At 56.4% G+C, this 19,430-nt stretch overlaps 1 long non-coding RNA gene across 4 annotated transcripts; it reads left to right on the forward strand.

Moving 5' to 3' along the window:
* Window positions 1-14,165: 14,165 nt before the first annotated feature.
* LOC111093878 lies at window positions 14,166-18,605 on the forward strand. 4 transcript variants are annotated; one of them, XR_005384035.1, is made up of 5 exons: window positions 14,168-15,736; window positions 15,898-16,257; window positions 16,511-17,276; window positions 17,946-18,110; window positions 18,271-18,605. It is a non-coding gene; the product is annotated as an uncharacterized LOC111093878 (long non-coding RNA). The 4 variants fall into 4 exon arrangements; XR_005384032.1 differs by having other exon boundaries at window positions 14,166-15,736; window positions 17,946-18,605; XR_005384034.1 differs by having other exon boundaries at window positions 16,928-17,276; window positions 17,946-18,605.
* Window positions 18,606-19,430: the final 825 nt, after the last annotated feature.

The raw sequence follows: 19,430 nt of genomic DNA on the forward strand, positions 1-19,430 counted from the left end.
TCTTGGTCTCTCCTGCCTCGGGTGAGAGGAGGTCGTGAGGCTCTGGATCGGGAACGAGCATATGCGCCCCGGGTATTTGCAGCAGCGCGGAGAGGCCGTGGGCTCTGTCATCTGAGCGCTGCGGGGCTGACACAACGTATTCTGAATGCATTTGATTCTTCTTTTTAAGCTCCGAAGGCTATTCTAGATCTCTCTGCGAGCTGAGCACACGCAGGATTCTTTTTCCCCCCTTCTCACCTAGGTTCTTTGATCCAGCTTGAATCGCGGCATCTGTAGTCAAGGAAACACCCGTGGCCATCTGAGAACATACCACCACCACCTGCGGGCCTACTTCTCCCAACAACCTGAGTGTTCGTTTGGCCTCGTCCTCCCCCCCCCACAATGCAGAGTCACAGGTGGAAGCCTATAAGTTTGTGCGGGGACCCCAGAGCACATCGGGAAAGCAACACTCAGGGTCCCCCCTTCCTCCAACAGGCCTTCCTCAGAGAGTGGCTTCTGTTCCTTCTGTAGAAAGTTGGGCATCTTGCAGTTTCCGTGTCCAGAGAGGCCCTGTGCACAGGTCGCGGCAACCCAGGCACGCAGGGACACTGTGCCCTGGACCCTCTGCCTCGGCTGGCTCTGGGCTGCGGCTCTCACGGGCAGGCCGGCCGGCTCCGGATCGAGCTCTATCTCGGGTAAACCGCTCGGCTCAGGGCTCGCCCTTGGGTGATAACACTGTGGCCCAGCTAATAATAGAAACCACAAATCCCGCCTGCCAGTCCTGCGCGCTGACCTCTAATCCACTTGCAGCAAGGACAAATGTTTTCAGGAAAATCAGATGACGCTGCGGAGAGCACGGTGGCCCGCTGCGGTCGCACCTGCCCTGCCGCCTGCACTGTGCGCACCTGCCCCCAAGCCACCTCGACTCCCAGTGTGGCCCGGGCTGCGAGAGCCGTGGGGGACTTGGGGGGGGGGGCAGGCAGGAGGGGAAGGATGGAAAGCGCCATCACCACCACCTGTCACCTGATGACCGGAGTGTGTGCAGTTCCCACCCCTCGCACCTGGGCCACCGGGGCCGCGTGCAGGAAGACGGCGCACACGTGTGTCCGGCGGGGGGTCGGCTAAGGGGGCAAATTCCTTACCGGGTGACCCGGCCCGAGGCCCGAGGCCACGTGCTTGGGGGATGGGAGCCCTGAGCCCTCCAGTCCTGAGCCCCTGGGCCCCCCGGGGCGGCTCAGCCCTGGAAGCGCATGACAGTCCATTTATTACCGAAGAAGCAGCGAAGGGGGTCAGATTAAACCGGCCCGTGATCATTGGAAGATGCTCATTCCCTCTTTTTTCTTTTCCTTCAGGAAATCACTTTAGTAGTTTCTTGCGTGTTTTTCAATATTTTATGCAGATAGAAACAAACACAGATACGCGCTCCTGTCTGCCCGTGTACCTTACAAAGGTGAGTCACTCAATCTTTGGGGTCAGAAATTTCAGACTTGTATTCATGGAATAATGAAACCCGGCCAGGGGAGGGTAGATGTTCCAGAACTCCGATTTTGCCAGCCAGTCACGTGGAAGTGCGAGGGCCCTGCTTTCTCAGGGGTCCGGAGTCAGGTGCTCCCCGGTTCCCATCCGCCAGCAAACAGTACACACTTGCCTTCACTCTGGTCTGCAGTGAAAATAAAATCAGAAGAGAAAGAAGAAGATAGAAAGTGGAACAATGTGGTTGGGAAATTCCCACACCTTTACCCTTAAAAAAATAAGAAAGAAAGAAACTCTCTTGTAAGTAAGGCCAAAGAGAATGTTGAATGCATACACTGTGAGTCAAAGAAAATAGTATTAACATTTATGCATCAAAGTGGATCGTTGGCGTTGGCCGCGTAATTGAGATTTCAGGGCCTGCGCGCTATGTCAGTGCGTTTATATCAAACCACAAGTGTCTGAGTTCTTATGCTTAACTACCCAGTTTCTGGGGCGTTTTTGTTTTTTTCCTCTTGTTTTTGGCCTCCGAGTAAGTATCCAAAGGATGGATCTGTTAACAGAGAACAGGACCAGCCAATAGGGAGGAAAAACAGGAAGAGCCTTCCATAGCTCAAGAGACTTAAATGTTTGTTGTTGTTGTTTTCTCAGGTCTTTGTCTAAGCGGATTCGATTTAGGAGTATGAACCAAGGAAAATTACAACATCATGCTTTGGCCAGCTCGCTTCAGACAGTGGCTTGTGTGACCAATGGAAGTCACGGGGGAAGGGAAATTCGGAGAGCAATGCGGAACTTCCCCATCATCTCAGGGTTTCGCAACACGCGCAGGAAGCGTTCGTAGCTGGCCCTCCGTTAGCCCAGAGGTTGGCCAATCCCTTGTTTCGCCATAAGGTGCCTTTTGGGCACAAGGTCCCGGAGTGCAGGCGGCATGGCCGACTGGCGGTCCTCCTGGATCCCGGCTGGGAGATGCCCGATGTCGTCCATGGTGACGCGGGCCGTCGGGGACCTGGGGAGGTCCTGGCAGCTGTGCCCGGCTGAGCACCCCTGCAGCAGGCTGCTCTGTGTCCACCTGCCCTGGGCATCCCAGGCAGCCTTCCGAGTGCAGCGCCCGATCCCTGAATCCGAGACACGGATGAATGTCTGGGTGTCGCCCTCGAATTCCAACTCACACGAGTACGACTTGTCTACACAGCCTCCGTGTGCGCGGGGCTGAGCCGTGGCCTCCGGCTGCGCACAGGGGAGGACAAGCAGCCATGGTAGCCGACTTTACCACGTGTAGGTGTCCCGCTAGTGTTTGTGGGTTTTCCCCCCTAGACATAGTCACGTGTTTCTAAAATGCTTGGGGAGATCTTTGACGTGATCGTTTTTCCTATTGTGTTCAAAGAATTCCTCGCCGGTTGCCTGTGCTGTGCGAGGCTCCAGAGATGCTCCAGGCCAATGGCCCAGTGCCTTGTATTTCACGACACAGACGAGAAGCTCAGAGAGGGTAGGCCTTGCTCGCGGTCACTCGGCGGGTGGCCCGCAGGTCCTTCCTAAACTGTGCCCTCAGGTCCCGTGTTTCCACGGCTCCTCGTTAAACAAAGGCCGTCACTAGGAGCAATCCTGCCCCACACTCTGTGCCCGGTGCTCTTTGCCCCTAAGATGCTGGGGATGCCAGCGAGGGGGCCGTTGGCGGACATCAGAGGGGGCGAGCTGCTCAGCTTCCTGCCCACTGAGGCAGGGCGACCCGGGGGCTCCTATCACATCTGTCTTTCCGAACGACCCCCACAGCGAAGCTGGAATTGAGCCGAGGCCCAAAGCGCAAATACAACCAAATTCATGCTGCTTTACCCCCCTTGGACTGTGAGGGCTCCCCTCTGTGTAAGATACAGAAATGGGAGACGGATACTAGGGGCCGTCAGGGGGAAGACGGAGTTGTTTTGGTTTTGGCAGGAGCCTGGTGAGGGTGGGTAACGGCTGTACCCGGAGATGAACCCGATGGCGTCTTGGTTTAGGGCTGGCGAAGGGTGTCAGTGCGGCCCTGGGTTGCTCGGTAGGCCTAGCAAAGTGGGATCGATGAGCAACTCTAAGATTCCGGATATTCATAAGATCAAAAAAAAAAAAAATCGATTCAGGAGAGGTGCGGCGTTTACCCACGTAAGACCGGGAGGGGAGAGCAGCTCCCCTGAGTGGCTGTGGGGGTGACGCGCTGCCGCCGATGCTCGCCGTATTCTTCAGAGGAGCCCGGAGCACGGCACCTGATGTGAACGTGTGCTTCTGGGGTGTGCAGGGTGGGAGCACATCGTGCACTCAAACACACACGCAGCGTTTAGGGCTCAGTGGTCCGTCCTCCAGGAGATCTTCTGCATCTACTGTTCCTAAAAACCACTTTTAAAAATAATTCTTGAGTCACAAAGAAAGAAGGAGTTGACTAGTGAATCCAGGGGAGATTCTGGGTCCTGAGGCAGAGGTTCCCACGGCTCCCCAGTGTCCGTGCCCCGGGTGTCCTCACGGGTGGCTAGAGGGCACACCTGCCACCTGTGCCGGGCAAGGGAGACCGTGTGGCGGACCTGGTCAGTGTGGTGTGAGCACCCCTTCCTCTCTGACGGTGCCCGGGGGTGTGAGCGCCCCCTCCTCTCTGACCGTGCCCAGGGCAGTGTAGAGCCCCCACTCCCCTCCTGTCTCCCACTCCTATCCCCCCCATACTCTCCCACCCCATACACCCTCACAGAGTCGTCGAGGGAGACAGAGCTGGGCTTGGGGTTTGGCATGTGGTGGGGACGGGACTCAGTTGTGACCTGTGAAGGTCACCGCTCCCTACAAATCTCTGCTCAGGGTTGGGCCTACATGGGAAGGCCGAAGGCGGGACCCGCTATGTGGCGAAGCTGGCTGGCCCCCAGCAGGCCAGTGGGTCTGGTGACCAGGCGCCCCTTCCCGCCATCACACCTTTCCCGGTACCTCCCCCACCCCCCCAGCAATGGCCTGCCGACCTTCCCACTCTGGCCAGGCTGCCGCAACGGGGACCTGCTTTTGAGTAACGTTCCTACGATCCTTCTGGAAAAAGAGGCTGAAGTAACAACAGCCGTAACTCCTGGTAGTAAGTACAGGCCCTGAGTCCTACAAGGTGGGTTTGTTCTGTTTTCCACTCAAAAGCCTCCGATGAGTCTATCAGGTCATTTTTTTTGACGTGAGAAAGTCGTAACGATACTCCTTGAGAAGCCATGTGTCTGGAGAGATGATCTCACAAAAATAGACTCTTTTCATTGAAACGGGAAATAACTCGGTCTCTGAAGAGCTGTGCACCAGGTAAGTCTTCCTTTGGGAATTCGGCGTCCTCTTCCTTTGCTGCTGACCACGAATATGAACAGAGCAGAGCCGTGGCCAACAGCGCCAGCACGGCTGTGCGGACCTGGCCCTCCTCGACAGCGAGCCGAGTTATTCGGGACGGGAAGGATTTTATCTAAGTACGTTTGTTTTCTTGTGTCACACCATATGCCATTGGGTCTCCCATCGTACGGACCTTCTAATCTCGTTCACAGCCACAGGGGTCGAAAACAGATAATCAGCCTTTAGGCCCCTGACGGTGAGCAGCGGCCCGGCCTGGGACCTGCCTCGGGTCGCCCGCCGCCGCGCCCTGGGACCCCTACTGCTCCATTTTGCGTGACTCAGTTTCCACATGTGCGGGTCCGTCGTTTGTCTCGCCGTCTGTCCGGTCCCCCTGCAGCGGAGCATCCTCATTTTCTAGCGATCGCAGCGTAACCCGTGACCCTGTCTTCAGGCCTAGCGAATGCTCCCCGAGCGTCATCCCGCGGTCACCGCGCGGCTCTCTGCCGCTCCCCCCGCCGCCTGGCTGCCCTCACTCGTTCATTCCTTTGCACGTTTGATTTCTGTGGCTCTAAAGGAAACTTCTCTCCTCAGAATGCCGGGTCGGCCAGTAGTGAGCTGGCCGAGGGACTGAGTGAAACCGTGAACCCTGACTTGGCTTGGCTCCTGCCGGTTCCTCCGGCTGCCGGGCCGTCAGCTGTTTGGGCCCCTGCCGCTGGGCCGCGCACCCATCGAGAGCTCTCCTCTGTCACCAGAAGCCTCTCCGTTCGCCAGGGGCTCCGCGAGTGTCCTGCGAAATAAGGGGGGGCTCTCGCGAGTGCATTTAGAGAACCGCAGGCACCTGTGCATTTTCAAGGTGGTGACAGAGGGTTGCAAACTGAAAAGGGGTGAGGTAGTTTAGGTGGCTGGGTTTGTCCGGCAGCCGTGGGGCCTGACCGAGGAAAGACGAAGGGCAGAGTCGGGTTTCCTACCTGAGCCCGCCCGACAGTGCGGGCAGCGTGGCCGTGGGAGAGGACGTCTCCCAACAGGAGGAGGGAAGGGCCAGCCCGACCCGACCGTACGGGATCCCTCGGCCTCGAGCCCAGGGCTCCCCAAACCTCGGTTGTAACTTGGCCCCCGCGGGTTCGATTCCCGTGACGCCGCTCAGGGCGATGGGCCACTTGCCGATTTTGCAGTTCATGGCGAGCTGCTGAATCAAGCTGCACGGCCCCGTTGAGGTCGGCGTGCAGGGGGGTGTGCGGCGTGCAGGGAAGCAGCGGGACAGCAGGGGCTTGGTGCTCAAGTGTCCTCGGGCTCTGGGTGTTGGTACCGTCGTTAGGGTGGCTGTCTGACTTGTGCTTTGCCGCCCCTGGTCACCGGATAGGCCTTGGCCAGCTCTCCTGGCCGCTGCCCTGCCCAGTGGCTGTATCCTTCCCCCCAGCGTGCTGATCGTAGTTGGAAGTTATGAGTCAGTGAGCAGCGAGGGCGGGGAGGTGGCGGGGAGCGTGCGGCCAGGACTTCCTGCGGCAGCTCAGGGTCGCTGTCTCTGGGCAAGGCAGACACTCACCGCGGCCACGGGAACACGTAAGTCGGCCGGCATCCGTTGGTGCAAAACGGACCTGGGGAGAGTACGGGGCGCTCACGAGGGGCGTCAGAGAACCGCATCCCTTTCTGCTGGCATCGGGGTGCAGCTGAGAGCCCCGTCACCGTATCGCTGTTATCGACACCTTCACGTTACTAGTTGGTGAGACTCCTCAGCGCGTCACATTTGCCTGCCCTCAGTCGGCTCCTTGCAACCGCAGCTACGTCCTGGTGAACAGTTTCTAAGTGGTTTGGGGCCCGGAAGTCAGTCTAAAATTATGATGCTGACATGGAAGGGTGCGGCCTCGGGGTGCTTCTTCGTGACAGCTGTGCATTTATGTGAAGAGACCCTCTTCCCGACAACGAGGACACAATCACAAATGGGTCCATTGCTGACTCTTTTAAGGGTATTTTTATAGACTCTATGTAAATACATATTCCCTGAAATACCCCCCAAAACTCAGTCGCCCATAGCAGTGTTGTTATAAATGACCCATTTCCAGATGTTCATTCATATTTGCATCTGGTATTTGCATCATAATGTAAGGCCTCGCTTCCTGCTCCCCCAGGCTCCGCCCCGTATCACTAACAACACCCAGTACAGGACATTCAATAAATAAGGAGTAAACCCTCAATCCATGTGCTCGACCCCAGAAATCTCACGAAGCAGCAGTGTTCGAACGAACTGTCAATAAACCTGCAGTGTTCAAACGAACCGTCATTGTCGCCTCGTGGCCCTGCATTGGGAGGGCCACCACGGCCTCTTCCCGCAGCTTTGTGGCCACCACATTTCCTCATCTGACTCGTTGCCGATGGCGTGGAACGGTCGCGGCCCCTCGTGCCCATCACCTGGGCTCCCTGGCACTTCCTCTGCCTCACGACCTTGAAACCGCTGCTCACCCCTCAAAACTCAAGCAGAGGGCCAGCGCCTGGACTCCCCCGTGACTCCCCGGGGCCGGCCGGGCCTTGTCCCCTGTGTGCCCTGAGCGGCTCGCGCCTGAGCCACCGTCCCCCGTGTCGCTCGCTATCATTAATGTGATGCGCGGCCTTACGGCTCCAGTGGCTGCAGGTTCCTGGGGCTCAGAGGTCACTAGGCGCTTCAGTGACCGTATCGACAGAGTCAGACTGGTTAAAATTCTTCTTTTAAAAATTCATTTTTTTATTTTTAATTTTTACTTAAAAACATTTTTTAAAATACTTTATGAGAGAGAGAAAGAGAGAGAGAGAGAACAAACAGGGGAAGGAAGAGGGAGGGGGGCTCCATCCCAGGGCCCTGGGGTCATGACCTGAGCCCAAGGTGGCTGCCTAACTGACTGAGCCCCCCAGGTCCCCCAAACTGGTTAAAACTCTCTAAGTTACCTTAGCTTAGCGTGCTCAGTGCATCCAGGGAAGAGTGGAGCCACAGTCAGGGTTCTCGGATTCCCAGAATTGTGGGGACCCCGGGAATGCCGTGGGCTGAGGATTTCTCGCTGCGAGGACTAGGAGGCAGGTAGCCTGGAGGTCTCGAGATGTCTGAGTGTGGAGCCCGCACCCCCACCTTGCTTGCTCCACAGCAGCCATCGTTCTTACTTAGAAGCCCTCACCGCTCGCTGAGGCTGGAAAGCTAGAAACTGCATTTCTTAGAGTCCCTTGCAGATAGGCTCCCGCCGGTCCCATAAACTGTGACTTGAGAGGCGAGATTGGCAGGCTTGCGGTGGGGGTGGCTGGCTCGAGGCGGTGCAGCGCCGTGACCGTGACCTGGGGGCTCTGGATTCGGCAGCGCCTGCGCCCGGGGATATAGGCCTCCCGCTCCGGGCAGGAGGCAGCCGGTTCTGGGGCCTGGGAGTCCGTGGTGTCTGGGACACCAGCCGAGAGCAGTGCTCCCCGAATGAGAGGCGTGCCCTGGAGTTGTTGCAGGTTCTGTTCCGGATAACCACAGTAAGGTGACTGCTGGAACACCGCAGTAGAGCGGCTCAAGCCAATTTCTTGGTTTCCCGATGCACGTACAAGTTATGTTCACATTATGTGACAGTCTGTTAAGTCAATTAAAAAACACTTGAATTAACAAATATGTTATTGCCAAAAAAGAAGCTATCATCTGGGCTTTCAGCAAGTCGTGATCTTTTTGCTGGTGGAGGGTCTTGCCTTCGCGTTGCTGCCGCCGCCCATGATCAGGGTGGCGGTTGCTGAAGCTTGGTGGCTGTGGCAATTCCTTACGATAAGACCGGAGTGAAGTTTCCCACGTTGACCGACTCTTCCTCTTACCAGCGATTTCTCTGTAGCAGGTGATGCTGTCGGATTGCATTTCACCCACAGCAGAACCCCTTTCAGAATTGAAACCAATCCTCTCCAACCAAGTTGATGTCATATTCTAAATCCCTTGTTGTCATTTCTACAGTCTTCACAGCAGCTTCACCAGGAGCAGATTCCATCTCAAGACACCACTTTCTCTGCCCTTCCATTAGAAGCAACCGTACATCTGCTCGAGGTTTCTCATGAGATTGCAGCGATTTAGTCTCATCTTCAGATTTCACTTCCAATTCTAGGTCTCTTGCTGTTTTCACACCTGCAGTTTCTCCCTCGCCCCAAGTCTTGACGCTCCAGAGTCCTCCAGGAGGGCCGAAGTGAACATCTTTCAAACTCCTGTTAATGTCGATAGTTCGACTTCTTCGCGTGGGTCACGGGTGGTCTTCATAGCCCCTAGAGTGTGACCCCCTCCTGGGAGGTCTTTAGTTTATCCTGCCCAGATCTGTCAGAGGAATCACTATCCATAGAAACTGTAGCCTTATGAAGCGTGTTCCTCAAACAGTAAGACTTGAAAGTTGAACTTCTTCCTCATGGGCTATGGAAGGGTGTTGTGGCACAGGCATGAACATCGGGCACACCTGATCCATCAGAGCTCCTGGGCGACCCGGTGTATTGTCAACGAGCAGCACTATTTTGAAGGTTTGTTTTTTTTTTCCCCTGAGCAGTAGTTCTCAACAGTGGGCGTAAACTATTCCATAAGCCATGTTGTCAGCAGATGTGCTGTCATCCAGGCAGAGGCAGAGCAGATCTAGCATGATTGTCGAGGACCCTAGGGTCTTTGGAATGGCCAGTGAGCACTGACTTCAGGTCACCGGCTGCGCAGGCCCCTAGCGGGAGAGTCCCCCTGCCCTTTGATACTCTGAAGCCAGGCATCGACTTCTCCTCTCTAGCTACAAAAGCCCTGGATGACACCTTCTTGCAATGGAAGGATGTTTCGTCTACATCGAAAGTCTGTTGTTCGGTGTATCCACCTTCATGAGTCGTCTCAGCTGGATCTTAACCGGCTGCTGTTTGTAGGTCAGCGTTTGCTGCCTCACCTTGCAGTTTGGAGTTGCGGAGACGGTGGCCTCTTTCCTTCAGCCCCATGGACCAGCCTCTGCCAGCTGCATGCTTTTCTTCTGCAGCTTCCTCACCTCTCTCAACCTCCAGACGAGTGAGGAGAGTAGGGGCCTTGCCCTCCATCAGGCTCAGCTGAAGGAAATGCCGTGGCTGGTTTGATCTTCTATCTGGACCACTCAGACTTGGTCCACACCAGCCATAGGCTGTTTAGCTCCACCATCCGTGTGTCCACTGGGGCTGCACGTTTGATTTCCTTCAAGACCTCTTCCTTAGGATTCACCATAGCTAAGTATTTAGTGCCAGAGGTCTCACTCTGGGCCTGTCTTGGCTTTTGACATGCTTTTCTCATGAAGCTGAATCATTTCTAGCTTTTGATTTGAAGTGAGATATGTAGGACTCTTCCTTTCACTTGAGCACTTGGAGGTCGTTGCAGGGTTGTTAACTGGCTCAATTTCAATGCTGCTGAGTCTCAGGGACTAGGGAGGCCTGAGAGGAGGGGAAGCGCTGGGGGCCGTGGCCAGTCCATGGAGCGGTCAGGGCACAACCGTTCCTTAAGTCTGCCGTCCTCTGCGTGTGACGCTGACACCATGGAACGATCACAGCAGTAACATCGGACACCGCTGATTGCAGACGTCATGGCAAATATGATGATGAGAAAGTTCGGAGAATTGGGAGAATCACCAAGACGTGACACAGAGACACCAAGTGAGCAAATGCCGCTCGGAAAATAGCGCCAACAGACTTGCTCAACGCAGGGTTGCCGCAGACCCTCTATTTGTAAAAAAGAAAAAAGTGCAATATCTGCAAAGTTCAAGAAAGCAAAGTGCAACGAAACCAGGTATGCCCACATAGGTAATGAAATACATCTATTTCGTGCGTTGCGACAAGCATTAAAAACGGGGGGGGGAGGAACTCCAATAAAAAATATACAAAAAATAAAAATAAAATGAAAAAAAGGAAGAAAGAGGGAGAGAAAGAGAACAAGACGGAATAAATGGGATAGCAAAAATATCCGGTTGTCCCTAGTAAACGCTGATCTGTTTTAGGTGATTTGTATCTAGATTTATATGAAGTGTGTGTACACACGGCTACATCCGCGGCCCCCGAGTCACAGTGTAGAGTGTGTTTCTAGCCGAGTCTCAGTCACGGAAGCTGGAGCACATCTGGCCTAGAGCCGTCCCCCGTAATCCCTTCCTGTTTAAACTCTCCAGAAGCCCTCTTCTGTCTGTGGGGCATCTGTTCTCCTGCCCATCGGCGGCATGAAAGTGCGGAGATTTTCTTTTTTTTCAGGTTGTTAGTTGCAGAGAGAGAGATGCGTGGCATTTGATCCCACCTGAGAGTGTCTGCTCGGCTTTCCAGCAGGAACCCTCCCGGAGCTTCCTCAGTAAGGACGAGTGTGAGGTGCGGTGTAGGTTGGGGTCCCCAGCATTCCCGGCCGCCGCCTTTCTGGGCCCATGGTGGGGAAGGGGGCCTGAGCCGCCGCAGCCAACTGTCGGGAGTCCTGCACCTGGCTCGGGGGGTGATGCCTGGGCGCAGCAGGTGCCCCGAGGGGCTGGTGGGGCTCAGCACCCGCAGGGGTGTCGGCGGGACGGAGAAGCCAGCAAACACCGACTGTGCAGGAAAGTTCCATGAGCACGCAGACGGACGGGACAGGGTTCAGCTCCCTCTGTCACTGCTCCGGGCAAGAGTCAGCTGATGGTCGGTGGCCGGTGGCAGGGGGGGACTTCAGTGCCCCACTGACTCTCGTGATTCCTTTTGATGAGCATCCACTTCGCCTTTGGCAGCCTGCTGCTCAGAGGCTTCCCCGACGGGCGGCCTGGTGACCCCGCACAGTGGTGACCAGGGGGGCCTGGGTCATGGGGCGACGGGTGCGGGACAGGTTCCCCTGCTTTGTCCCACTGCGTGTGCTCAACGCCACGCACGAGCATTACCCCGCCGCACCCTGGGCTTCACACCCCGACCCACGGGCTGTGGTCCCCACGACGGCCACCCAGCCTTTACCTTGGAAGCCTGTCCCGGGCCCCGCGGCCAGCCAGTGCCTGTCGAGCGTGTCCCGGTCTAGGGCCCATGTACCCGTGGGCCCGGCTGCCACCCTCCCTGGCCCTTGTCCCACGCGGGGCCTCTTGCATCCCCGTGGCCGTGCCTCCCACTCCTGGCACCTGCTGCCAGCCACGACCTGACCCGAACTTGGACCTCGACCCTGCCGGCTGGCAGTACCTCATCCCCCGACGGTGTGCACGCGGAGCCGACACGCGGCCACTGCCTCTGGTCCAGCCGGGGACACGTCCCCCCGCGCAGGACACGTTCAGGGACTGGAGTCCCCATGGGGCACAGGGCCCAGCCTGCCCGCTGCCGTCGGGGGCCGGAGCCTCCTGTAATCAGGAGGGCTCGGCGCGCTCTCCGTACCTCGGCCAAGCAAGCGTGTGTGGAACCTCGGGGGGGCCGCACGGGCCACACAGGACGCCAGAGGGGCCCCCGGGAAGTCAGCCGGGGAGGGGGACAGTCCTCCCTAGACGTCCGGAGACCTGCCGCGCTCTCCTTGGCCTTTGGGAGCCGACCTCTCCTCTCACACACTCATTTGTGCTCTTTGGAAAAGGAGAGCATGTGTCCGAGAGAAACCTTGGTCCGACGCGGTGTCCGCATCACCAGGACCCAGGAGAACCGAGATGCCTCCACCGCTGTCCCTGAGCCCTGATGGCTGCCAGCGGTCCTGCCTGCGCCGTCGGGGTCGGCCCCCCGCCAGCACTGACCAGCGTCTGTCTGAGACCGTCTCATTCCGGAAGATTCCTAAACATACGATCATTTACAAAATAACGTTCACACGTGCAGCGACCGGGACACAGGATGACCGGGACACACCGGATGCATTATCGTCCGTTCCGTGTGGTCCCTTGAGGAGCTGTTCTCTTTGACTGAAACGTGTGTTCGAGCTTTGTTGTCACTGTTCAAAGGAGGCTGGGCGCCCCGAAGGCGCTTTCCCAGCTATTTCGGGAAAATCACTCACTCTTCTGTAGTCACACCTCATGTTCTTTACTCTGATCTCAACTGTATTAGCTTGATCACGTACCTCACTCATCACCAGGTCTGACACCAGACGATTTAGGGCTGTTTCCCCAAAATCAGATCAAACGATGAACATTTGCTAACAGTAAAGCTACTTTTTGAAAAGCAAGTGATGCAGGCCCCGAGAGTGATTTCTAAAGAGGAGCCGCAGAAGAGTTTGGAGGAACGGGACGAGGGGACGAGAGCACCGCTGCCAGGGACAGCTTTGCAAACTGGGACGACGCTCAGACGAGACGGAGTCCACACGGCTCTTATCGTCCGATTCCCAGTCCACGGGTGAAAATGCGCTCAGAATGAGGAAATGGTCCTAATGGATGAAGACTGGCCATTTCTTAAAATTTGGGGGAGAAACTACATCCTGCTGAATTGAAAGGAAGGTGAGTATGAGTGAAAACATCATTAAAAAAACTCCAGATGGAAAAAAGAAAAGCCAGAGGGCAGGAAGTATTTGGAACCACCTAAACCTAGATTGGAATCCCCGCTTTACCAGCACTTGTTTGCCACGTTGGGACTGGCTTTCCGCCTTTCCAGGAGACTGTTTTCACGTCTACACAAAGGTGGTCTGTTCAATCTCACGTAGGTGAATCATTTACTACAGAGCCTGGCAAATAGGAGAATTTTAGGTGCTTGACAACTGCCATCTTCTTTCTTTTCCTTGGAGAATTTAATAGAAAGACCATAGTTTAGTAGAAAGAAGACTCTCGGGGACTTAAAAGTCCCAAGTTCTGGTCCCAGTTAATTAGCCAGGCGACTCGAGCAAGTCACTCAAACTTTTTGGGGACTGGTTTTCAAAGTCCATTTGTAAAATTATATTATTTACTGTGGGAATTGATTTTATGTGTCAACGTAAAATCATTTTAGGATTTTATGATTTTATGCTGGGTCATGATGACCAGATATTTGGTCAAACATCATTCCGGACATTTCTGTGAGTGTAGAATCGAAGTAAGGCAGGTTGGCTTCCATAAATGTAGGTGGGCCCCATCTTATCAGTTGAAGCCCAAATAGGGAAAAAAAAAAAAAAAAGGACTGACTTCCCTCAAGTGGAAAGGAATTCTGCTAATGGATGGCCTTGGGACTTGAACAGCTGCATTAGCTTTTCCCTGAGACTCAAGTCTGACTGCCCACCCTGCAGGTTTGGACTTGCAAGTCTCCAGGATTTTGTGATCCAATTCCTTAAAATAAGTTCTATTTCTCTCTTTCTCTCTTTCTTCCTTCTTTCCTTTCCTTTTCTTTCTTTCTTTCTTTCTTTCTTTCTTTCTTTCTTTCTTTCTTTCTTTCTTTCTTTCTTTCTTTTTTAAGATTTCATTTATTTATTTGAGAGGGGGAGAGCAAAGAGAGAACATGAGCAGGGGGAGGGGTGGAGAGAGGGGGGGGGGCTCCCCAGGGAGCCCAATGCAGGGCTCCATCCCAGGACCCTGGGATCATGGCCTGAGCTGAAGGCAGATGCTTAACCGCTGAGCCCCCCCAGGCGCCCCTATGTTTCTCTCTTTCTCTCTGTCTCCTACTGGTTCTGTTTCTCTGGAGGACTCAGACTCATACACCTCCCTCAAAGGTTTCTTTTTTTTGGCCGCAGAGAGGAATGAAGGAAGTCCTGCAGGAGCACAGCCTGCTATGGTCTGGATCACGGCACCAGCGTAGGGAGCACCAATTTCCTTTTGCCTCCCCTTGGCTTGCTGAGCCTCAGTTTTCTCATTTGGAAAATGAAGGAGTTAGACTCACTAGATAATTTCTAGAGCTGCTTCAGCTAGGAACATTTAAGTACACGAAACTAATTGCTTGGGCTGCAACATTCAAATACAGTCATATCTAAATTGGGCTTCTGCCAAGGAAGACGGGCATGTGGGGTGTACAAAGACTATTTATGTAGAAACAAACCCATTCAGGGGTGTGCAAAGAACTAGGGGGACTAAAGGGGAACTCCTGGCAGCCCTATAAATATTTTTATAAGCATAGATGCTTTCTCAGTGGTTGGGGAAAGCAAAATATGATCTCTTCCTCTATGCAGGAGTAACTGGGGAAAGTACCTATTTTACCTGTCAGCGCACTTATGTGTGTCTCCGTGCGCACAGTCAAGTGACTGTGGAGAGAAGAGACTTTTATGGGTTCACAAAACCTATGGCATGAGGACGAGCGACAACACTAACTTTGGATCTCTGACAACTTAGGGTCCAGTACGATCTTTGTTAGAAGGGGAAAAGGAGTGCCCTAGGTTGTGTCGTAACTACATTCTGAGCAATTCATCAGAAAAGTTCCCTGGAGTATTCCAGGATGTAAGTGTTATTCCTTTCTTAACCGGTGGAGTGGCTGGATACTTAAGCATACCGGCTGGAGTACTCTGGGTCTTTGAGTTTTTCGATGAAATAGTCGGAGAGATCCTCCGTGAGCTCTATGGTGCTGTGTAAGGGTAAGTGGTTATTATTCTTACAATACACACTCAAGTGAGACCCCTACTCTGAGGCTCAGGTGAAAGCGGTGGGGCTGAGAGGGCCTCCTTACCCACGTTCGAGTTCCATGGCTTCTTTCCGGTGCACACAGGGAGACCTTGTCAGGTAGGCCAGCGAGCAAAGTTAGCAACTGCTCACCCAGCTTGAGCTGAGAGGCTCAGACACGGCTTCTTGCTCATCAGTCCACCTGCCCACAGCCTGTCACCTGGGCCCTGGGCCACCAGCCTCTCTGCTGCTGTGCACCACGATGCGTCCAGAGCCATATCCGGCACATTCACGGTCATGACAGCTCATCGCTTAAAAAGATTCAGGGCCCCTCCACTGCATGTAAGGTAACATTCAGGTAACTTTGCATGGCAGACAAGGCCTTCGAAATACACGGCTTCAGCCCTCTCTCAGCTGCGACGACTGCCCGCGCCGTGGCACCATTCTAGGCTCTGGTCTGTCAGCTTGCAGTCTCCAATTCCATGTGTCCAGCAAGTATGTGATGCAAGCCTACTGATGGGTTCTCCGTGCCAGGGCCGTAGCAGTAGATAAGCCAGCGCCTGTGTCGCAGCGGGAGACGGATGGTGAGCATCACACAGCAGGTTGGAAAGTGATGAGAACTATGGGAAAAGGGAGCAAGACAAGGGGACTCAGTTGTGCTGAGAACGGGAACGGGGCTGCATTGTATTGGGGTGACCCAAGTAGGACTCTGGGAAGGTGAAAGAACGTTCCGATTATGTCACAGTATTACGATGACGCCTGGCTGACCGAGGAGCAAGGCATGCAAACACCGCGCGGAAGAGCTTCCGCAGAGGCAACGGCCACCTCCACACGGAGCGGTTACCGGAATCCGGAATGCAGCGAGGAAGCAAGAGGGGAGGGGGACGTTGGGAGGGGGTAGGTGATAGGACCATCCAGTAAGTTCTGGAACGTCGCCGTGGGGCCTTTGGCTTTGACTCTGAGTGAAATGGAACGCTGTTGGAGGCTTTTGTGCAGGAGTGACATGACCTGACAAAGTCTCAAAGGCCGCCTTCGGCCGCCGTGCTACGGACGGACTGGGAGACGGGAGTGGGGAGACCAGCTGGGAAGCCGGCGGGGTAGTCGGGTAAGAGAGGACTGGGGTTTAGGCCAGGGTCCAGCAGCGGCAGTCGGGGTGGCCGGATCAGGGGTCGGTTTTGAAAGCTGAGGCCACAGGATTCCTACGTGAGGTGCTTCAGCATTTCGGGGGGACAGAAGATGGGTGGGGGAAGCAGCAGGGAGGTGGGAGGGTCCAGCTCAGTGAGGGGGTGGGGGTGGGGGAGACGGTGGGAGAGATGGCATCCTCCATGCGAAGGGAAGGGAAGAACGTTGATTTGCAGAAGGAAGCAGCGATGGGCGACAGCAGGCGCTGCTGATGCTGAGCGTGGCTCCGCGGAGATGACGGGGTGACGGGCCTCCTGGGGAGGGGTCTGGGCCGACGCGGGGCAGACACAGTCGTGAGGGGCGGGAGAGGATGGAGGAGAGGACCTGGACGGTGCGCACGGTCACCCTCTGAGTGCTGCTGGGGAGGGGGAGACAAGTGAGGTGGAGGGAGGGATCCCTGGGCGTGGGGTCGTCCTCCAGGGGCGGGCAGGGCATCTGGAGCCCAGCAAGGACAGAAAGAAGCGCGGTGACCCCCACAGATTGCGATAAGCCCTTACAGGCCACGAGCTGGGTCGCGGGAGGGAGGGCGGTGGGAGTGACCCCCGGAGCGGACCCGAATACTGCTAAGGGCTGTATGATCGCGTCGCCCCCAGTCTGTAGGTGGAAGCCCCCTCCCCAGCGTGACGGTCCATGCGTGCGGGACCCTGGGGACGCCTCGCGGGTGGGGTGCCTGCCTTTGCAGACAGGGCCTGGGCGCTGGGGCGTCTGTGCCACGTGAAGACACAGCAAGGCCTGCGCCTGCGGCCCACGAAGGAAGCGGCTCTGAGCGGCCCTGGCCTGCGGGCACCTTGGTCTCTGGCTTCCAGACCCGGAGCTGCGAGAGAGAAACGTCGCTGGCTGCTGGGTCGCCAGATCGGAGCCCGGGGGCCGCCGAGGAGCCGGGCCGGTGGGCATCGAGCCTCGCAGCCACGGGGGATCCGCTTCCAGGGCAGAAGCCTTCGGGTAGGAAGGGTGGGGTGGCGGGACAGGAAAAGGAGGTCTGGTGTGGCCGGGGCGCAGGAGCTGGGGCAAGGCGGCTTAGGTCAGGCGTGCGGGGCCTGCGCGGGGGCAGAGGTGCACAGGTGACGGTGGCTTCGGCCAGTGGTGGCAGGTAGGTGGGGACAGGGGCGCGGGGGGCGGTGAACAAGCTGGGAGATGGGATGTGGTGACGCAGAGAAGAGAGCACGGAAGAGAAACATCTAGGAGGTGTGGGTGGGGGTGACGGGGTGGGAGCAGCGGACCGGCTGGAAGACAGGCATCGGGGAAACCTTGAGGGAACGGGCTTCAAGCAGGGCGAAGCTGGGGCGCCCGGGTGGCCGTTGGCCGGGCGTCCGACTCTTGGTTTGGGCTCGGGTCGGGCTCCGCGTACTGAGGACCCAGCACCCAGTACCGCCCACGTCGGACGGCAGCTGTGCACCTGCAGATCTGCTCGAGGTTTTCTCTCTCTCCCTCTCCCCGCTCGTGTTCTCTCTTTCTCTAAGATAAAATATATCTTAAAAAAAAAAAAAAGTTGGAAGCTGTCAACCAGCTGAAGCGCTGCTGAGAGGCGGTGAGGAGCGGGGAATGGGGCTCGGGCCCCCGAGCTCCTCCTACCTGCCCTCTTCTCTGCCTTTCTCCTTCCTTATTTGACAGGTTGGCAGCGGCTCTGCGCCTCCGTTTGTGTTCATCTTTGTGTCCCCGGGCCCCGCACGGTGCCTGAGGGAATGGGGTCGATTCACCAAGAGTCCCCAGCTGGCAGTACCCCGAGGAGGGGACATCCGTGGTGCCTGGGCCTGAGATCCGCTGCCGGATGCCCGAGTGCGTGTGGGGGGCCTGGGCCTCCTGCCAGGGGACGGGCCACCCTGAGGAGGGGACACCCGCGGTGCCTGGGCCTGAGATCTGCCGCCGGATGCCCGAGTGCGTGCGGGGGGCCTGGGCCTCCTGCCAGGGGACCCGCCGACCCGGGCCTTCCTCACAGGCTGGCAAGGCCCGTCCCCGGGCCGGCCGGGTGCTCCCGATGGCGCAGCCTGGAACCCGGCTCACCGACACACAATTAGCCAGCTTTTTGTCTTTGGATCTGCCTGGAAGTGAGTCACATGCTGGAAAAAACCTTCTGGAAACAAACGCGGGGTGGGGGGGGAAGTAGGTTAAGTCACTCCAGCGTTTTCTTAGATAACATGTGGATCTGCTGTCCCGTAAACGTTGAACACCACGCATTTCCTCAGCCTCCCTCCGACAAAGACCCAGGGGGATTAGTAAGCCTGACGATTCACTCATTTTCTCCAAGAATTTTATTAAATGCAATTTAGAGGGGATAAAGTTTCTTGTCTTTTGTCTTTCTATTCACTTGAATAAACCCGAATCACCACTGGGGCAGGATAAATGGGCTTCCAGAAGACTGCAGCCGCGGCCGCGGGCCCCCCGAAAGTTGGCGGGTTCAAGGCTTGAGTCCCAAGGCCAGCAGGGCGCCTCCTGTCCGCTCACACCTTGCTCACACCTTGCTGGGCTCCAGGGCGCTTACAGGGCGCCAGGCTAGGGGACGACAGGCCTGCGGGACTCCGCAGCTCCCCCCAGGTCTTGGGGTCGGGGAGCTCGTCCTCAACTCAGCTAAGACTGCACGGATGAGACTGATAAAGGCCACGCTCGGTGCTGTATTAACTAGAATGTTTTGGTGGCAAGTCACAACACCAGGCAAGCCAATTTAAGAGAGCCTGTTGTAGACAATACTGGGTGGTCCCAGGAAGCCCGGCGGCGGGACCCTATCAGGGACCCAGCACCCAGTACTGCCCACATCGGGCTCTCGGGGCCTCCCGGCTCTGCTCCCGCCTGGGTGTCTGTGTCTCTGTCTCTGACCTCTAGGGCCGGCTCTGTGTCAGGCTGCTCTCCCCTCCACAGGACGGGCAACAAGGTCATGGAGGAGGTTCCCAGCTTTATACTATCTTGCAGGTTGGGGGAGAAATGGGCTTTTCCGCCTCCAGGTTCAAAATTCCCCAGGAGGCTTCCGATTGGACCGGCATGCTCAGCTCTTGGCACCCCCCCACCTGCCGACCCCCGGGGCAAGAGGCCGCCAGGAGCCCCGAGGCTCGCAAGGAGGCTGTGGACGTGCCGGCCCCGCCCCACCTGCGGCACAGACGCGTC

This window comes from Canis lupus, chromosome 34, assembly GCF_011100685.1.
Source record: "Canis lupus familiaris isolate Mischka breed German Shepherd chromosome 34, alternate assembly UU_Cfam_GSD_1.0, whole genome shotgun sequence".
Classification (NCBI taxonomy): domain Eukaryota; kingdom Metazoa; phylum Chordata; class Mammalia; order Carnivora; family Canidae; genus Canis; species Canis lupus.